Raw genomic sequence first — 21,815 nt, 5'->3', positions numbered from 1 at the left:
CGTTTTAAAAGGAGCTTCATTCCTGCATCTATTGTACTTATGCATAAATTGTAATCTGTTTATATTTATTGTGATTTTAGCCAAGCGTGATGGATGAATTTAACTAATTGTTTATGGAACAAACCATTCTGCACTGGAGCACTGTAACACTTTATTTTGTAATAGCTTTTTTTATGCATGTTTTGTGGATGAATGAAATGTGAAATGTGGGGACTGCCTCTCAAATCTGCAAAGCAAATCTACCTACGGGTACAAATAAAGCAACCTAACCTAACCTAACCTAAGTTTTTTACTGTTTACTGTTGACCAAAACGTATTCTAAACTTTTGATTCATGAAAGTGATAAAACAGCTGAACACACTCGTGGCTCGTTCTTTTTACAACAGAAATCAAATATTCTTCAGAAAGTTCTTCCCAAGTCTGTTGCAGAAGTTTCCATAAATGTGTGGCACTTGTAGGTTTCTTGACTTTCACTCTTCTGTCCAGTTCATCCCAAACCAGCTCGATGGGGTTTAAGTCTGGACACTTCATGTTTTCAAGTTTTACCATCTTGTTCTTTTTTCCTGAGGTAGTTTTGGCCGAGCTTCGACTTGTGTTTTGTTCTTTTATCTTTTTTTTTTAACCTCTGTCTGTTCAGTTTTTACCTTTGTACCATTTCAAGCTCTTCATTGGACTTGCACGACATGAATTGCAATAAATAACTGGATGTTCTAAAACTTTGGACTGTTGTAAATATACAAAAACATCATTACAACGTCTATGCACTATGCACGGATGCACGCTGATTGTGTTGAGATAGCGCTCAGTCATTGAACTTGCAGGATAAAAGGATCCATAAGTCGCCTATTTGGACATTTAAGGTCTTGAATGAATCAGCAACATTGGAACAAAATTGTCAGTAAAATTATTACAAAAAGATGAGCAATTATACAAAACATGTCTTAAGATTTGAACATTTCTAATGAGATAGATGGGCCTGTTTGTGTTTTTGTGGCGTGTTCCAGTCCGGGTGCAGGAGGAGAGCGCAGCAGCAGATCAGTTTGTTTCTGTGTTTTGTCTTTATTTTTGTGAGCGCAGAAAATCTCACGTGTCAGAACTGTATATCTCAGATCTACATGCAGATCGAGACAAGGCGACCCCAAAAAAATCCCACCTGAGGATCGCGACCGAGTCTTTGAGAAACAATGGTCTAACGCACAGGTGTCAAACATGCGGCCCGGGGGCCAGATCCGGCCCTCCAAGACCTTTAATCTGGCCCTCGGCTGATTTTCTACTATAATATTTTAATTCTATTTTTTATTAAAATATTGGTAATTTTCTGTGGTGTTTATCACAGCAGCGTCTCCAGTGTCTCTGTACGTGGCCCCTCCCACCAGAGCAGCACAAATGAAGACTTGTCTCTTTCCAAACGCTCTTAAAGGACGATCATTTTGACTGTTGACCGTGACACCCTCATCAGAAAAATGTCCAAAATGAGAAAAGTGGAGCCAAGTGCAGGATTTTACAAGAAAAATTTACTTATTCCTATTTATACAAGTTAATGTTAAACAAGTTCATGTTAAAACATTGTGTTGAAATTGTATTTTTCTTAAAGTTTCAGGTTGTTCATAATATTATAATATTTTGTAAAAGAAAGAGTTCTTCAATTAAAAAAGATTTCTGTAATAGATTTGCATTTCTCTGCACAAATATTTGAACTTATTGTTATTTTTGGGGTTTATATGCCATGAGTTTTCTGATCCGGCCCCTTTGGGATCAAAGTAGGTTGGATACGGCCCCCGGACCAAAATGAGTTTGACACCCCTGGTCTAACGTGTCGCATACACTTTAAGTCATTTAATCTTTACCCACAGTGAGTCTAAAACAGCCAGACACAACTAAAGTCTGTGAAAGGGTCTGTATTACGTTATTTTCTGATCTCTTATAATGTTGTTTCCTCATCACAAAGAGACCTGGAGTTGTGTTTTGTTTCATTCACACAAGTTTAACACACAAACCCTGCGTATTTTGACTGAGTTCTCTCTAATCTCTACTGAACTAAAGATAAAAAGTAAGGTAAAGGTAAAACATCACAAGGTGGAACAGCATGTTGAGATCTGGAGATGTAGACAGATAAACAATAATGAAACAAAACACAACTCCAGGTTTGTTTTTGTGGAGGTAACAACATTATAACCCGGGTTGAAGCTCACAAGAGTCCGTTTTGTGTAATACAGGTCGTCAAACTGTTGAACTGTTGTGTTTTATTGCTTCCTCACGAAACAGACTAAAAAGAGTCATCAGTCACCACTGCTCTGAGCCTGGTCTGACCCGAGGTGGTGGTGCAGGTCCGACTAGAATCCTGCGCTTTGATTTAGTGACGCGTGAAGAGGACTCAAGGACGACCAATCAGAACGCAGGGCTGAGGCTAAACTAATAGTTGAGTTTCTGATGTAACGTGAGCCCTTGTAGTTTCTGTGTTCTGGGGAAGAGGCCGAAGCAGGTGGAGCGTGAGTTAAAACAAGAAGAAAAAGAAGTAAATGCCATTCAAATAACAGTTGATGTGAGAATAAAAAAAGAAAAAAAATCTACTAAGAATAGACCATCAAAAATTACAAAAATACAGTATATTAAAGGTCCTATATTATGCAAAACTGACTTTTTGTAATAATAATAATTGTTATAATGCTGTTGCCTCCTCAAAAACATACCTTCCATTACCTAGTTGTGTTTTAAAAATTTTTTTAATGACCCAGTTCAGCAAGTAGTGTAGGGGAAATAACAAAAGAATATATAAGTGATCATTTAATGAACAGGAATGTAAAAGGTAAATTAATAAAAGTGGTCAAAAATATGTACAAAAAATTATCTAAAGTCAGGGTTCCCAATCTTTTTCACTGACAACATTTCAAAACTTTTCCATGACTTTACAGCACCTACATGTGTACAATTGATCAGACTTTTAGGGCTAAATATGAAATGTTAACCCTTTCCACTCACCTTTTGGTTTGGTATTTTAGTTTTTAACATTCAAAAGTGCATTTATTGTTGTCTTAAAAAATAAAAATAATAATACTCACGCGAAAATAATCATAATAATCGGAAATAATCGTAACATAGACTTAGACAAACTTTATTGATCAAAGGAAATCAATACAATATAATAACAAAGAGCGAAAATATAAATGGTAATAATAAATTCTAGTAGCAAAAAAGCGCAAGACACATGTGTCAAATAAGACATAATTATGTAAATGTAATAATTTAATAATAACTTAATGCTGTTGCATGAAAGAGATACTAAAATTCCATGACTTTTCCAAAACTTTCATTGTATTTACAAAATTCCACCACTTTTCCAGACAATGACATTTTCAATTTCCATGACTTTTCCAGGTTTTCCATGACCGTGGGAAACCCTGTAAGAAACAAAAGAATGGGTTTTGTGTGGGTAGATCTATAAAAATAAATACATTTTTAAAAAGTGACAAACTAAGGGACACATAACACAAAACAAAACCACAAATATATTGATTCTTTGCAGTGACTTCATGCTGGGGAGGGCTGCAAGTATGTCTATGGAGGAATTTTCATCAGTTACCGCGGTGACACAATGCACACATAAGCAAACAGCCTGATAACGTTTAGACAGTGGTGGGCTGTCAGGGCCTGCAAGTCCTTCTCTGTTGGACTAAAAACAATATCTGAATCACAGACTGATGTTAATTATATAATTATTAAATAATTCAAAATGGTCTGTCATTTTTTCCTTTTAACTCTGCTCCAAACCAATGTTTCTTTTAGTCCTGAAGTCTTTTCCTGGCAGAGGATTGGCTGTAGACCTCTCCTTTAAAACACCCAGGCTCATCCTTCACCATCAGAAATGACTGAACCAGAACTGAACCAGGACTAAACTAAGACTAAACCAGGTCTAAATCAGGACTAAAACAAGGTCTAAACAGGACTAAACCAGGTCTAAACCAAGACTAAACCAGGTCTAAACCAGGACTAAACTATGACTAAACCAGACTAAATCAGGACTAAACCAGGTCTAAACCAGGTCTAAACAGGACTAAAACAAGGTCTAAACCAGGACTAAACCAGGTCTAAACCAGGAAGAAACTATGACTAAACCAGGTCTAAATCAGGACTAAAACAAGGTCTAAACAGGACTAAACCAGGTCTAAACCAAGACTAAACCAGGTCTAAACCAGAAACTAAACCAGGTCTAAATCAGGACTAAAACAAGGTCTAAACCAGGACTAAACCAGGTCTAAACCAGAGAAACTATGACTAAACCAGGTCTAAACAAGGACTAAACCAGGTCTAAACCAGGACTAAACCAGGTCTAAACCAGGACTAAACTAGACTAAACCAGGTCTAAATCAGGACTAAACCTAAACAGGACAAACCAGGTAACTAAACTAAAACAGGAAACCAGGACTAAACTAAGACTAAACCAGGTCTAAATCAGGACTAAAACAAGGTCTAAACAGGACTAAACCAGGTCTAAACCAGGAAGAAACTATGACTAAACCAGGTCTAAAGCAGGACTAAACCAGGTCTAAATCAGGACTAAACCAGGTCTAAACCAGGACTAAACTATGACTAAACCAGGTCTAAATCAGGACTAAACCAGGACTAAATCAGGACTAAACCAGTGTAAATCAGAACTAAAACAAGGTCTAAACCAGGACTAAACCAGGTCTAAACCAGGAAGAACCTATGACTAAACCAGGTCTAAATCAAGACTAAACCAGGATTAAACTAAGAATAAACCAGGTCTAAATCAGGACTAAACCAGGATTAATCTTGGACATGAGAGAGAGAGAGAACCCCAAATTCGTGGAGCAGGGTGTCCGCAAAATGCGACTGGGCGATGGCTGCCCTGAGCCCCGCGGGGCATGGAGCTCTGCGCCTGTCCTTTTCGCCTGCGGTCACTTGTGTCTATGCAGGCGGACCTCCGGGCCCATCCCGACGTCCTGGTTGAGTCCTGGTTGAGTCCTAGTCCCTCATGTCACAGGTCATTATAGGACAGTACTGGACATATCAGTGTTTCCTGCAGCACTTTATAGTTAAATGGCCGCCTTGACAACGTCTCTCCGAACCACGTAAATCCTCGCGTACACCCCACTTCTCACTTCTTCTCCGCGTTACTAGGTGTGAAATGCTTTGCTTTGCTTTCTGCTTTTAGATGGTCTGAAAAAATACAAAATGGATTTAAACAGCACATGTTCAAGAGCCTGTGATCATTCCGAGCGTTCGTGTTCCTGTTTAGGAGTTTGATTTTCAACAAAAACACGAATGAGTGAATGACTGGACTGAAAAGGCGTTGGCAGATACAAACTTGTGACTTGAGGGAATGTTCATGACCTCAGCCGTGAAGTACCAATAGATTTGTTTATTAGACTGAAAAGGTGTTTATATTATACGGTGTCTTCACGTTTCTTAATGTCTTAACAGGCTGAGAGTTGATTTTGTGATGTCATGTTACCGCTCTGGTTTCTGTTACACTGGTGAGGAGCAGATGGAGCGTGCAGTACTGCGATACTTTTTACCCAGTACTTAGATCAGTATCTGCGAGTGCACGGTTCACAGACAGGAGGATAGGGGAAGTCTGAGCACATCACACCACTTCTCTCATTCACTTTCACTCAAACTAATGCCTCGTGTAATTCCCGTGCTCGCGTTTGTTTTGTTTTTCTTTCACTGTCTGTCTGAACATGTCCCGTACTTAAGAACAGACACAGATTTCATCTTTTCGTTGCTTCCTTTTATTACACGAACATGACTGTAAGTTTTGGTGTGCTTGAACAGAATATATATGCGATTTGGCAAGTAAAAAGAAGAAACACTATTTGGTTCATGGGTAAATGCTTAACCCACTGCACCACACTCATCATATGCTTCAACTGCATTAGATAGAGCAAAGCAGTAAAGGTAATTCTTCTTCACGTGTCTCTGAACAAAAGGATAAAACCTGCTTTAATTCATTATAACTGCACCACTGAAAAAAAAGTTTTAATCATGAGCTCAACAGGACAAGGATGATTAAAGTTTTACTATGTACACAGCAAAACTGGAGGGTTGAAATTTTAGGGTAAAATATTTCAGAGTTGTTTTTAACACCAAAAGTGTTATTTTAATTATTTTAAAGTTAAATAGGGGTTTGAGTTGGGGTTATTTATCAGAGTTGATGTGATTGAGGTTAATTCAACTTCCCTTAGTGTTAATTTGGCTCCTCCCATTCACCACTTCAAACTCTTGTGAGAGAAGACCAGTTTGAACCAGTTTTGTACATAACTTCATCTTAAATTAACTAAAATAAAGTAAAAATAAAATAACCTCTGTGTGTTGTTTAGCTAAATCAGAATAACTCTACAAAGTGTTATCTGTTTATTCTCAAAACGTTAATATAACTCTGGATTTTGGGGTTAAACAGGGACTTTGGTCCAGTGTTACTTAATTAACTTTTCCAAAAATGTTAAATTAACTCTAGAACAGATTGGACTCATATAAACTCTGAGAAAATGTTAAAGTTGATTCTGTGAGAGTCAATTTTAACACTCCACTTTTTGCTGTGTAACTTTTCTGCTGGAGACACCGCCTCCTGCTTGTCTCCATGGTCATGTTCATTTATTTATTTATTTTTTTTTTTTTTTATGTTTCATAATATGACATTAGACCTATATATTACCATGGACTTACAGGTCAGATCTATGGTGACCACACTCACAGTAAGAATGCCATGTTCTCTCTACTCTTTTCCAGATCTCAAGATCTTCGTCAGGACATACCTATCAGTGGTGTGACGTAATGAAGTAAAATTGTAAAGTACTCTACTTAAAGATTTTAGGTATCTGTACTTTACTTAAGTGCATTTTAAAGTGAATACTTTTTAGTCCAATGAGGTTCATTTGGTCTTCCAATAATTTATGTTATTAGGTTCTTTTTTCAGACCAAGAGTTTTGTTTTCATACCAGACAGTTTCGACTGCTCACTGTGGTCTTCCTCAGAGTCACGTGATGTCGCTGTGACGTTTTCGGTCAGCTGATTTATACAGGTTTTGGTGCTGTCGTCCTGCCTCCACCTGTAGGAAGACGGCACATCTGATGTGTGGATCTGAAGATCTGCAGTCCGACTTCCTTAGGACAGTATCCCAGGTGTGTGAGAGTAAAAAAGCCCCCTCATCCCGGTTGATAGTCCCGTGGGTCAGGTATGAAAACACACTCTTGTTCTGAAAAAAGAACCTAATAACATGAATACTTTCCACTTACTTTTCACTTTTACTTCAGTTCATTTGAGAGCAGGTATATGTACTTTCTACTCCACTACATTTTATTTTTTTTTATGATTGTTTGAGACCTGTTGAAAAGGTCGAGGGGTTTATATAAACATACAAATAAAAACAGCTGTTACTTCAATTGTTTCTGCTGAACAAAATTCAGCCAAATCTGTATCAAGATTACTACATTTGAAATATTATTAGATTTGCTGGTCCAATCTATTGATCGAACTGAGATCTGAATCTATTGTATAGTTGTAACCTGTAGAATTTTCATTATAATATATGTTCTTAGAATGTACACAATATGTATACTCTTAGTCAACTTTCTATGTATGGTACATAATAAGTATGTATAACGCAATTTCTGCTGAAGTCTTTTGACGGTGGAAATTTGCCTGTGTTTCATATAGAGGGAAGATAAACCTGGATATGTGTTTTTTTTTTTGTTTGTTTTTTTATGTGTGTGTGTGAATGTGTATATACATGTGTATGTATATATACATATAACATATACACTATAATATGTGTATATGGGTATGTATGCTTATGTAGAGGCTGTATATATGGTATGTATGTATTATATATGTATATGTGTATTCTGTAAATGTATTTATGTGTATGTATGTGTTTTGTGTTGATGCCCATCAATAGGGAGTCTAGGGGTGGGGGGTTTAAAAGGGAGAAAAATGCAATGCTAACTGGATTTTGTAAAACTGCATATAATAACACTTGAATAAAAATTTGATCACAAAAAATATATATATATATATATATTATTAGATCTCAAAATATGCACAAAATTCTTTTACTTTTTCATCTTTAAGTGCATTTTTAAACAGGAACTTAAATACTTTCACTAAAGTACATTTTCCATGTCAAACGTTTACTTTTATTTTTACTTTCTGTTAGTATTTCCTTGTTCTGGCATGTGTACTTTTACTTGAGTAACAAAACTTGCTCCTTCTTCTTCCAGCGTTGTGCCAATAGCTGGAGGACTGTTGTTATGAGCCACGATTCTGTGTTTTTTCTGTTGTTGCGCTGTTTCCGGGGGCCAGCCTGGAGGTGCGTTTGGTTTTATTTTCTCAGCGCTCGGGGACCTTCTGGGAGTGTGTCCATTAAACACAAGCAGCATTCCTCACACATTTATCCTCAGAGCTGCAGATCCCCAGGGCCACCTCTCCATGATTTAAACCTGATACAACAGCTCCGAATCAAGATAAAGCTCCCAGCACTTCAACAGCCCCACATTATTCATCCAACTGAACCACGATCGGGGCCTGAACACGTCCAAAACACGCGATTCCACTTTCACTTCACTTTGTCTTCATTAAAACGCTGATGCTAACTCTTGTAAGTGTGAAAGAGTCAATATGGATTCATTAGAGGTGAGACCTACATCACGCACAAACTCTTACAAGTCCAGAGTCAACATCGTTTTTGACCTGTTATTATCAACTTGGCTGCTTGTTTCTATGGATATGTCTTTGCCCTGCCTGGAATGTTCCCTAGTACGACTTTAAACACCGCTACCTTACATTTATTCAATTAAAAGGTGGTTTTAAAGCTCAAAAATACGTAGAAAAACAGGCATTCTGATTGTGAGCGGGGTCGCCTCTCCACAGATCTGAGCTGTATCTTCATCTGCAGTGGTGTAGTGGGGATTTTTTTAAGTGGAGGTACGTGATTCGTGACGTCATAAAGCAGTAAATAAATCATAGACTTCAACACATGAACCAGGATTGAACCAGGATGAAAACAGGACTAAACCAGGTCTAAACCAGAACTGAAACAGGACTGAACCAGGACTAAATCAGGACTAAACCAGGACTAAACCAGGACTAAACCAGAGCTGAACCAGGACTGAACCAGGACTAAATCAGGACTAAACCAGGACTAAACCAGAGCTGAACCAGGACTGAACCAGGACTAAATCAGGACTAAACCAGGACTAAACCAGAGCTGAACCAGGACTGAACCAGGACTAAACCAGGTCTAAACCAGGACTAAACCAGGACTGAAACCAGGACTAACCAGGACTAAACCAGGAAACTAAACCAGGACTAAACCAGAGCTGAACCAGGACTGAACCACATCTCAACCAGGATTAAACCAGGGCTAAACCAGGTCTAAACCAGGTCTAAACCAGAGCTGAACCAGGACTGAACCAGGACTAAATCAGGTCTAAACCAGGACTAAACCAGGACTGAACCAGGACTACACCAGGACTAAAGCAGGGCTGAACCAGGTTTAAACCAAAACTAAACCAGGACTAAACCAGGACTGAACCAGGACTGAACCACATCTAAACCAGGATTAAACCAGGTCTAAACCAGGTCTAAACCAGAACTGAAACAGGACTGAACCAGGACTAAATCAGGACTAAACCAGGACTAAACCAGAGCTGAACCAGGACTGAACCAGGACTAAATCAGGTCTAAACCAGGACTAAAACAGGTCTAAAACAGGACTAAACCAGGACTGAACCAGGACTTAACCAGGTCTAAACCAGGACTAAACCAGGTATAAACTGGAACTAAACCAGGACTAAACCAGAGCTGAACCAGGACTGAACCACATCTAAACCAGGATTAAACCAGGTCTAAACCAGGACAAAACCAGGACCAAACCAGGACTAATCTTGGACTAGGACTTGGAATCTAGAACCGCCCATGAGAAAACACTGAGCCCATGGAGCAGGGTGTTCACAAAGCGCGATTGGGCATCAGTTATGATTAGCCCCGTGGAGCATGGGATTCTGCGCCGGTCCTGTCGCCTGTGGTTACCCTACGGTCTACACGAGCGCACCTCCAGGCCTGTCCCAACATTTGGAACTGTAACAATGGCATTTCACCTCTGCTCATATCGCAGTGATTTTAGCGAATTTGTATGAAGAAAAACGAAAAACCCACCACTTCAATCCAGGTTAAAAAAAAAAGCATTGTGACACGCGACACTGACATTTGTACCGAGTAAAATATTAAAATTGTTTCCCTGTAATGCTGAACAGTTTCATTTCTCTCCAGTGACTAGGTCAAAAATCGGAATCACAAAAACCCCGGAAGTGTGAGTTTGGGCACCAGCCAATCAGCGAAGAGTCATACATTCTGTGTTGGCAACGATTCCCGGAGATCGAGGATTTAAAGCCGGAATTTAGAGAATGTTTGGTTAATTTTATCAAGGGGAAAGACGTTATTTTCCTTCTTCCTACGGGATTTGGGAAAAGCTTAATATACCAGTTAGCCCCGTTATCGGTGCATTACACAGGTCATGACCAAATAGCAGCGATTGGTTAAATGAAAAAAGTACCCACTTACCGTCAAGCGAACGAATCCTAATGCTGCGAGGCCAGACAGTTTCTACAAAGTGAAACCAGCTGATAAATCCAGCTATTACATTACTGCGTTACAACAAAAAGCGTTACTCCCAACACTGATTATAACACGACTTAAAGCTCACAAGAGTCCATTTTGTGTAATACAGGACCTTTAATATTAGTATAACCAGACAAACTAAACTTCTCTTCGTGCTCGGTCCCTAAACCTTGGCTCGTTGTCCGCCTCCTCCTCTCCACATGTTGGACTCTGTTGTGGGAATGACCACTCGGAGCTGTGAAATTAAACTTGGCTTCGGCGGGTCCTGTCAGAAGCTCACACTCACACACGTCCTTATCAGATCCTGCTGCCTGTGAACCGTCCTGGGGCATTATTCAAAGATGAGGCTCATTTGTACAGATTTAAGTTTGCTGACGGAGCGTAGACCCTGTTAAACCTGGTGTTTCTGATCAGGGCACAGCTCCAGCGCTCTGAATGCACTTTAATGAATGAATGGCATCTGTGGAACATCTCACAGGGAGGAGGAGGAGAAGGTAGAGTTCATCTGAAGGCTTTTCCCAGAATTTAAGTTCAAATAAAACTATCTGTACTAATACTGCTACTGCAAAGACTATCTGTACTAATACTGCTACTGCAAACTCCACCGGGGTTTCCTCCTGAACTCTGCTCACTGTTTCTGCCCACTATCTAATCTAATCTAATTCAACTACTACTACTGCTACTACAACAACAACTACTACTAGTACTACAATGATTTCTACAAATATAACTACTGCTATTACTACTGCTACTATGATTTCTACAAATATACTACTACTACTACTACTGTGATTTCTACAAATATATCTACTACTACTACTACTACTACTACTACTATGATTTCTACAAATATATCTACTACTACTACTGCTACTACTACTACTACGATCTCTACAAATATAACACTACTACTACTACAACTACTACAACAACAACTACTACTACTACTTCTACTACCACTACTACTACTACGATTTCTACAAATATAACACTATAACCACCACTACTACTAATAATACTACTACTGCTACTGCTATTGTGATTTCTGGAAATATTACACTGTTACTACTTTTACTACTACTTCTACTACTACTACTACTACTACTTCTACTACTACTGCTGCTACTACAACTACAACTACTACTGCTACTATGATTTCTACAAATATAACACGATAACTACTACTGCTAGTACTACTACTACTATTGGTACTGCTGTTACTACTACTACTATGATTTCTACAAATACACAATAACGACTACTACTACTACTACTACTACTACTACTGTGATTTCTACAAATATAACTACTACTACTACTGCTACTACTACTACTACGATCTCTACAAATATAACACTACTACTACTACAACTACTACAACAACAACTACTACTACTACTTCTACTACCACTACTACTACTACGATTTCTACAAATATAACACTATAACCACCACTACTACTAATAATACTACTACTGCTGCTACTGCTATTGTGATTTCTGGAAATATTACACTGTTACTACTTCTACTACTACTTCTACTACTACTGCTGCTACTACAACTACAACTACTACTGCTACTATGATTTCTACAAATATAACACGATAACTACTACTGCTAGTACTACTACTACTATTGGTACTGCTGTTACTACTACTACTATGATTTCTACAAATACACAATAACGACTACTACTACTACTACTACTACTATGATATCTACAAATATCATACTGTTACTACTACTAGTAGTACTGCTATTACTACTGCTACTACTACTATAATTTCTACAAATATTACACTATTATTATTATTACTACTACTACTACTATTACTACTACTATGATTTCTACAAATATTATACTATAACTACCACTACTGTTACTACTAATACTACTGCTATTACTACAACTACTACTACTACTACTACAATTTCTAAAAAATACGTCAATACTACTACAGCTGTTATTACTACTACTGTCATTAGTACTACTTCTATGATTTCTCCAAATATTACACTGTTTCTACTACTACTACTATTACTGCTACTACTACTACTACTACTACTACTACTACTACTACTACCACTACTACTATGACTTCTGCAAATATTTCTCTACTACTACAACTATTATTACTACCACTACTATGATTTCTACTATACTTCACATTTTTGTTGAAAATCAAACTCCTAAACAGGACCATGTGACCTTTATATCCATTCTGCCATAGACAAACACGCAGAACCCCCCCCCCTGACCTAAATGACCAAGGATCACATTGGCAGAGGTGAATTCAAAAACATTACTCAAGTAGAAGTACAAAGTAGTTGTCCAAGAACTGCTGGGATGTCAAACCTGATGAAGTAAAAGTGAATGTAATTTGAAGGAAAAAAACAACCTTGAAATAATGTCTCGAATTTCCATTTATATTCCACAAAAATAAGAAAAAACTTACAGAAAAGTTCAAATCATTTCATATTGTCAACATAAAGCTTTTGTCACTTTACTTTTACTCACACTAAAGTTAGTACTTCAATAAAAATATTACTCAAATAGGAGTAAAAGTGTGACGTTAGAAAAGTACAATTTCTTAAAAAAGTTACTCCAGTAAATGTAAGTGAGTATAACACCTCTGCACTTCAGCTGCCGAAAATAGTTTATACACACACTGGGATTCAGGGGTCAAGGGTCAATGAAAAGACTTCAAAAACAAACTACTACTGCTGTTACTACTACTAGCTCTGTTTTTACCACTACTACTACTACTGTTGTTACTACTGCTGCTGCTGCTTTTACTACTACTACTACTACTACTACTACTACTAGTGGTTACTACTACTACTACTACTACGGCTACTGTGGTTACTACTACTACTGTTGTTACTACTGCTGCTGCTGCTTTTACTACTACTTCTACTACTACTAGTAGTGGTTAATACTACTACTACTACTGTGGTTACTACTACTACTACTGTGGACTACTACTACTTACTACTGTACTACTACTTACTACTGCTGCTGCTACTACTACTACTACTACTACTACTACTACTACTACTACTACTACTGCTGCTGCTGCTGTGGTTGCTACTCCTACTACTACTACTTTTACTACTACTACTACTACTACTACTACTACTACTACTACTACTGCTACTGCTGCTACTACTACTGTGTTTGTACTACCTACTACTACTGTTGTTACTACTACTACTACTACTACTTAACTACTACTACTGCTACTACTACTCCTACTACTACTACTACTGTTGTTACTACTACTACTACTACTACTACTATGTTTCTACTACTATTACTACTACTACTCTACTACTATTACTACTATTTCTACTACTACTGCTACTACTGCTGTTACTGTTACTTCTACTACTACTGCTGTCACTACTACTACTACTACCACCTACTACTACTAATACTATTACTGCTGCTGCTTTTACTACTGCTAATACTACTACTGCTACTATTACTACTGCTGTTACTACTACTGACTACTACTGTACTAACTATGTGCTACTACTGTGTGACTACTGAAGTGATTTTGATTTTGAAGCACAGTTCCACTAAAAACATCAGGATCATGTAGTTAATATGAACATTTTAAGACCAAAATGAATGTCCGTTTATGTACAACCAATGGGCAAGACACGTTTTTCCTCAAATGCGTGGGAAAAATCAGGTACAGGTCCTTAAAGATCTGACAGTTTAGAAAAGCAATTTTGCCTCCAGTAAAATTCATTTTTCAATTCCAGTACAAACATCGCAGAGTTTCTAGTAACACACGAGTTTATTAGCAGACAGCACAGTGTTTCCACAGAGGCCGGACCCACACATTTCTGTCTGAATGTTACTGACCCTGTTACTGTGAATCACTATGAGCACAGGAGCATGATGGGAATGTCTGGTCTAGACAACCTCCACAAAAATGTCCAACTGAGACCTCAACCAGCGTAAATTATGGGAAAAAAAAAAAACAAAAAAAAAACAGAAGCAATTAGAAGAGCAAAAGCAGTTGATTTAACTTTTCGAGACCTTTTTCTCGCTTGGATTTTTTTCTTAATTTTGCTGTTTAAAACTCCCCCTTTTACCCCCCAGTGAAGTTTTATACATCCTTTTTGTCGGTACAACCTGTTATTTCACAATCTGCTGCTGTACTTGTGACATATGGGTGTAATAAAAGCTATAGAATGAGGAATACAAATGAAAAAAACTAAAAACAAAAAATTAAATTTACACTCTTTCATACAAAACACACAGCAAACATGTATAAAGGCAAGGCAAGTTTATTTGTATAGCACAATTCGTACACAAAGTGCTTTACAGAATAAGAAATACATTAAAATCATAATAAAAACAAATCAAAACATAAATAGTCATGATGATTAAAATTAAAAAAGAGAGACATAAATTGGAGAGAAGAGTGCGGAATGAAAACCGCACAACTAAACAACTTTTTGGACATAAAAATGCTTAATTTAGAGCCTTAGCTACAAAAGTGCAAAAATATTAAGTCTGCAAGTGAACTAAAAATATCCTTAATGCCTCAAAACAAAAAACAAAAAAAGTGCAGTGGCCTCATGACTTTACTGGTGCGAGTCCAGGGCACAGAGCCACATCACTTCCTGCATTTCCATGTTGTTTATTACACTTGGATTTGGACATTTTGAGTGAAATAAATCTTTTTTTTTTTTTTTTTTTTTTGCAAATTACATAGATTACAACAAATAGGAATCAAACAACATACAAGATACAAGACAGACATTACGATTGAAGATTATATACAGATAGGGACAAAGATGACAGGGGTTGGTGACAGTGAGAACCTTATGTGTGTGTCTGTATGTGTGCATATGCGTGTGTGTGTGTGTACGTGTGTGTGTGTGTGTATGTGTGTGTGTTTTTTCAATTGTTACGAACACAGACGCTCAGAGCAGTCGACCATTTTGACTCACTACACTCTTTGGTAAAGTTCGGGCCTTTGAAAATGGACGGAGCGCCTGAGTTTGGCGGAAAACAAAGTTCCCGTGATGTAGAATAATACAGGAAATATGCTCTGGAAGCCGAAACTGTCTTTCCAGGGACTAGGTCAGGAACCGGAATACACTAGACGGTTTGCAAGAACCCCGGAAGAGTTCAGAGAATCAGCAAAGAGCCACGGATTCTGTGTTGGCAACGATTCCCAATATCGAGGATTTAAAGTCAGAACAAAGAATGTTTTGTGAATTTTATCAAGGGGAAAGACATTAGTGCCCTTCTTCCTACGGGATTTGGGAAAAGCTTAATATATCAGCCCCGTTAACGTCGCATTACAAACGTCACGACCAAATAGCAGCGATTGGTTAAATAAGAAAAGTACCCACTTACCGTCAAGTGAAAGAATCCTAATGCTGCGAGGTCAGACAGGTTTCTACAAAGTGAAACCAGCTGATAAATCCAGCTATTACATTACTGCGTTACAACAAAAAGAGTTACTCCCAGCACTGATTATAACACGACTTAAAGCTCACAAGAGTCCATTTTGTATAATATAGGACCTTTAATATTAGTATAACCAGACAAACTAAACTTCTCTTCGTGCTCGGTCCCTAAACCTTGGCTCGTTCTCCGCCTCCTCCTCTCCATGTAGATGAAGACAGACATTTTGTGTTGGCAACGATTCCCGAGATGGAGGATTTAAAGTTGGAACAAAGAGAATGTTTGGTGAATTAAAATCAAGGGGAAAGACGTTATTGTCCTTCATCCTACGGGATTTGGTGCATTACATACGTCACGACCAAATAGCAGCGATTGGTTAAATAAGAAAAAGTACTCGCCTACCGTCGAACGAACGAATCCTAATGCTGCGAGGACAGACGGTTTCTACAAAGTGAAACCGGCTGATGAATCAGGCTAGAAACTGTCAGCTATTCAAGGAAAAAAAAGTAAGTTTCTTTTCTCTATCTTTTATGGTTGGAAAGTTATGTGCAGTTCTGTAAAACATCGTATACGATACCGTCGGTCTGGAAGGGTTATTAAAGTTCCGATATTACACAAAATTGACTCTTGAGAGGTTTAAGTCATGTTATAATGTTGTTACTGCATCAAAAACAGACCTGGAGTTGTGTTTTGTTTCATTCACACATGTTTGAGTAATTCTTTATTATTACTCTGGCCACATCTCCAAAGCTCAAAATGCTCTGTTCCACCTTGTGATGTCATGATGTGGTAGTTAACAGCTACCTTTGAGCTGTTATTCAGTAGAGCACAGGTGTCAAACATGCGGCCCGGGGACAAGATCCGGCCCTCCAAGACCTTTAATCTGGCCCTCGGCTGATTTTCTATTAAAATATTTTAATTCTATTTTTTATTAAAATATTGTTAATTTTCTGCATCTCTCATCATCGCAGCGTCTCCAGCGTCTCTGTACGTGGCCCCTCCCACCAGAGCAGCACAAATGAAGACTTGTCTCTTTCCAAAGCGCTCTTAAAGGACGATCGTTTTGACCCTAACCCTCATCAGCAAAATGTCCAAAATGAGAAAAGTGGAGCCGAGTGCAGGATTTTCCAAGAAAAATTGACTTATTCCTATTTATACAAGTTAATGTTAAACAAGTTCATGTTAAAACATTGTGTAGAAATTGTATTTTTCTTAAAGTTTCAGGTTGTTCATAATATTATAATGTTTTGTAAAGGAAAGAGTTCATCAATTAAAAAAGATTTCTGTAATAGATTTGTGTTTCTCTGCACAAATATTTGAACTTATTGTTATTTTTGGGGTTTATATACCATGAGTTTTCTGATCCTGCCCCTGTGGGATCAAAGTCGGCTGGATATGGCCCCCGGACCAAAATAAGTTTGACACCCCTGCAGCAGAGAGTGGCAATTCGAGAGCTTAAATCATCCAAATGATTCTAGTGAAGGTGTATGGAGTTTAAAAACACAATGGAGCATTTCCTATATCAGAGTGTTTTCTGTTTGAGAGAAGAACACCTAAAACACAAGTCCAGTTTATATTTTTTTGATGAGGACTTGTCTCCACGGAGATGTCATTGCTTTGTCAGGTGTATTTTGCAGTACACGAGTGGACGAGCAAGAGTTACAAGTCATGTCTGTGGAGAGGCGAGTCAACTCACTGTAAGACAGCACATTTTTCAGGTATTTTTGGACTAGATAGACACATTTTTTTAAACACTGTAGAACATTCCAAGCAAATCAGTAACATTTCCATAGAGACAAGAAGGCAGCAGATCCTCTACCACAAAAGTTACACAATGCACCTTTAATTACAGAGATATTAATCATAAACCAGGTCATCAAATCTCTAATCGGAGCGTTAAACAGCAAATTCCAAGCTCCTTAAACCTGAAGAAGTCACAATGGAGGAGCTCAGAGTAGATCCGCTGCTCCATTAGGCTGAAAGCTGCAGCCAAAGCTCACGTCTGTTTAAAATTCTCATTCTGTGAAGTGTTTTGGGCCTGTCCAGGAGAGTGTGTTAGTCCCCCCTGACTAATGACGGTCTGTGCCGAACGTTTTCAAAGAATTCAAAGATCTAAGCCCGAGTTAGGTCCACGTCATAACCCTGAACCTTCTCATTATTTGTTAAGGACTGGGCCCACAAACTTACCTCATTCATGTTATGATTAAGGCCGAAGGTTGGAGCTGAAAAATGGCACCACTTTCTGAAGCGAGTGTGACGAATTTGACTTTTGTTTATTTATACTGACGGAGAAGACACTGAAGTTGAAGGTGCATTGTGTAATTTTTTGGTTAGGGGTCCATCACACTGCAAAAATCTAAACGAAAGTCAAGTCAAGATGAGTTGAATTAAGAACGTTTGATCATGATTTGAGTAAATTTCACTTGAAAAGTAAAATTATCTGCCAGTGGAATAAGAATTTTTGTACCATAATTTCTGAACTATAAGCCTCTACTTTTTTCTCACACTTTGAATTCTGCGGCGAATAAAACGATGCGGCGAATATATGGACGGATTCTTTGTTTGGCACATTGTCCGTTCATATATACGGTCTATGGTTTGGCAACACAGAGGATACTAGCTCGCAATATTGTCCCCGCACTCAAATAGTTTATCGTCGTGTGATAAAATATGTTATGACGCTAAATGAACATTAGTGAGGGGGATACGTTTTACTCATATGTGTAAATGACGAGAAGAAACGTCTCAAACTTCAGTAGTTGGACATTCACTCATACCTGATCGATAGAACTAACCCCACCCCCTGAAATCTGCTGAAATCCTCCAAGACACTGACACGATACAGACAGGACAGAGACTCTTTCTGCAGGAGACATGTGCAGCAGAGTGTGGGGTGATGTGCTGAAGAAGACGCTCGTTTGATTGTGTTTTGAACAGTTATTTTGCGCTTCATACACACACACTCCATTGAAAACACACAAAGAAATGCAAACGATGCAGCTTTTAAATTAAAGACGATTGATGTGGCTGTGGATGAAGTAAACAGAGCTGCTGCACGTGAACTTGGAATCAGTGAGTTGATGGTGAGATTTTGGCGACGGCAGCGGGACGAACTGACTCAACGGTAAAAGACGACAAAAGCTTTCAGAGGCGATAAAAGCAGACGGTCTGAACTTGAAAACGTTCTTGAAGACATGGACATCTGCGGCTTATATTCAGGTGCGGCCTGTATGTGTACAACTTTAAAATTTGGTGTATATTCAGGTGCACTCAATAGTCCGGAAAATACGGTACGTAAAATTTGAAAATACATCTTGCTGCACTTAAAATAAACAAAAAACACAACTTTTTACACTTTAAATAAGAAACAAAAACTAATGTTGCTTGAATTAAGAAAAACACACTTGTTCCATTGGTGGATAATTTTACTTGTCAAGTGGAATCGACTCAAATAAAGTAAAATGATCTTAAATCATTTAAACTTACCTAGATATTGTTTTTTTCCCAGTGCACCTGCTTGTTTCTATGAATTTGTCATTGAATGTTCCACAGTATGACTTCAAACAGCTCTACTTAGGGCTGTCGCGGTTAGGGAATTTCTCCTGCGGTGCGGTATAGTGGCTCAACACCGCGGTATGTGATGATATCACACCCCCTCCTCCACCCCCCATCCCCTGGAGTTATAATATTTCCAGCTGCACTGAAAACTCTTTCTGATGATGCACTTGTTGCGCAGATGGACATGTACCTTGGTTGTCGTGTGGACATAGCGTGCGTAACGTGGGAGAACAAACATTTGGCTTTGGAAAAAGTGCCGCTGCATCTCTCCAGCTCTCACTGTTAGGGTGACCAAACGTACCACTTTCCCCGGACAGGTCAGTTTTTTGCGTCCTGTCCTGGGCATCATTTTGTTTCATGATCTTTCATTGGGGCCATTAAACTGAGCGGCTCTCGTAGCTCTCTGTAACTCAGAAGGAGTGAACAGATAGGAGCAGATACGAGTAGATACGAGTAGATACAAGTAGATAGGAGCAGGAGCGAGTCGGTCAGTTTGCAACATGCCGAAGCGCAAATGTGCATTTCATGATAACTTTTACAAGAAATTCCCCGTTTTCCGTCCCGGGACAAGTGGGAGGTCATGTGCACAGGTTGTGAGGTGAGAGTAGCTCAATGTCGAGGTCCCACCCCCCACCCACCCTCAGTAAGGTGTCCGGGTTTTCACAAACGGAAATATGGTCACCCTACTCACTGTGGCAGCTCGGGTCAGAGTCCTGCACCGGCTCGGGTACCTGCGGACTTAAAGGTTGTATGGAGGATTTTTTTTTTTAGTTTCAAATTGACAATGAAAGTTTAAAATACCATTACAGAGACTCAGCAGTTGTAATTATGATGACCAAAAAAAAAAAAAAGAATAAAAATCTATCAAGTGTGGACGTAGTGAAGCCAGATAAACATCAGCCAGTAGAAAACAAGGCTTCCTCATTTTCTATTGGCTGTTAGGTCGTCAATCAGACTTCCTACATGTAACTGACTCGGGATTACGTGGTTTATGCAGCGGTTCTTAGAGGCTTTTTAAAACTGTAGCTTCCTCGCAGTTCGCACAAAGTTTGTTGCGATGGCGGACGAGAATCCACGACCAGTTCGCCGCAAAAGAAAGTCCGTTTTTGAGGTCGCCAAAAGAAGAAGAGAAGGGGAAAAAGAGCGAAGACAAACTGAGGTGATTCTTTCCAGCGACTGCGCGACCGAAGCAGACGAAGGGTCTAAAAACTGACGCACGGGTCGCTAAATTATTTCCAGACAGGTGACTTCAACAGTAATTCTGAACGCGCTCTGGCTGTAAACAAATGTGATTTCTAGACTAAAGAGGCGGGAGGAGATGTTTCTTCTGAGGCTGTGGAGGAGGAAGGTGGTGTCACGCGTGCACAACATTTGAAAAAGGACTGTCGCTGTATTTCTTTTCCCTTAAAAAATCCTCTATACAACCTTTAAAAGAGAGCACGAGCACGCAAAGCGTAATCGGGCGACGGCCGCACTTAACTCCGTCCTTTCGCCTGTGGTCACCAGACGGTCTACGCGGGTGCACCTTAGTCCTGGGTTAGTCCTGGGTTATCACGGGCACGGGCAGGTAACAGGTGGAATGTTAACAGGTCCGGGCGGGTGCGGGTCTCTAAAAATGGACCCGTGCGGGACTCTGGGTCAGGTCACGTTGACGCGGTGATTCATTTTTGCGGTTATTGCGGTTATTTTCAATTGCGGATGGTTGTATAGCTCAAAAATACTTAGTAAAACAGTTGCCTCTCCACAGATCTGACCTGTAACTTGGACTAGTTTGGTTTCCACGAAGATAAAAAAGGTTTAATACCATACTGACCCTCCGCTAGAAAAGTTACACAATGCAGCTTTAGAGACCGGCTCCACAAACTTAGGTTAAATTACGTTTGAAGGTTGGGAGCGGGAGTTGGATAATGGCACCACTTTCCCGAGGCTAAACGTGAAAAAAAAATTCCACTTTTGTTTATTTATACTGACAGAGAAGACGCAGAACTTAATTACAGCGATATTAACCGTAAACCAGGACAAATCTGAAATGTGACAGTTCAACAGTAAAAACCCATCGCGGACTTGTGAGTTTTCCTCCAGCTCAGTTTTGGTTCGACTCCCAGGTCTAAGGTAAGGTCTTGGCGAGGATTGATTTTGTTATAGTTTCTTTCAAAATAATTGTCATATTGAGAAAATTACAGCA

General features: G+C 38.9%; 1 protein-coding gene across 1 annotated transcript in view; it reads left to right on the top strand.

The window, feature by feature from the left end:
• Positions 1 to 21,815, top strand: part of LOC129409165 (circumsporozoite protein-like) — a 163,471-nt gene that overhangs the window by 109,172 nt on the left and 32,484 nt on the right. The window lies entirely within an intron of this gene.

This window comes from Boleophthalmus pectinirostris, unplaced genomic scaffold (genome assembly GCF_026225935.1).
Source record: "Boleophthalmus pectinirostris isolate CB_2022bp ecotype Guang Dong unplaced genomic scaffold, ASM2622593v1 HiC_scaffold_19, whole genome shotgun sequence".
NCBI lineage: Eukaryota > Metazoa > Chordata > Actinopteri > Gobiiformes > Gobiidae > Boleophthalmus > Boleophthalmus pectinirostris.
This window is presented reverse-complemented; position numbering and strand designations above follow the sequence as displayed.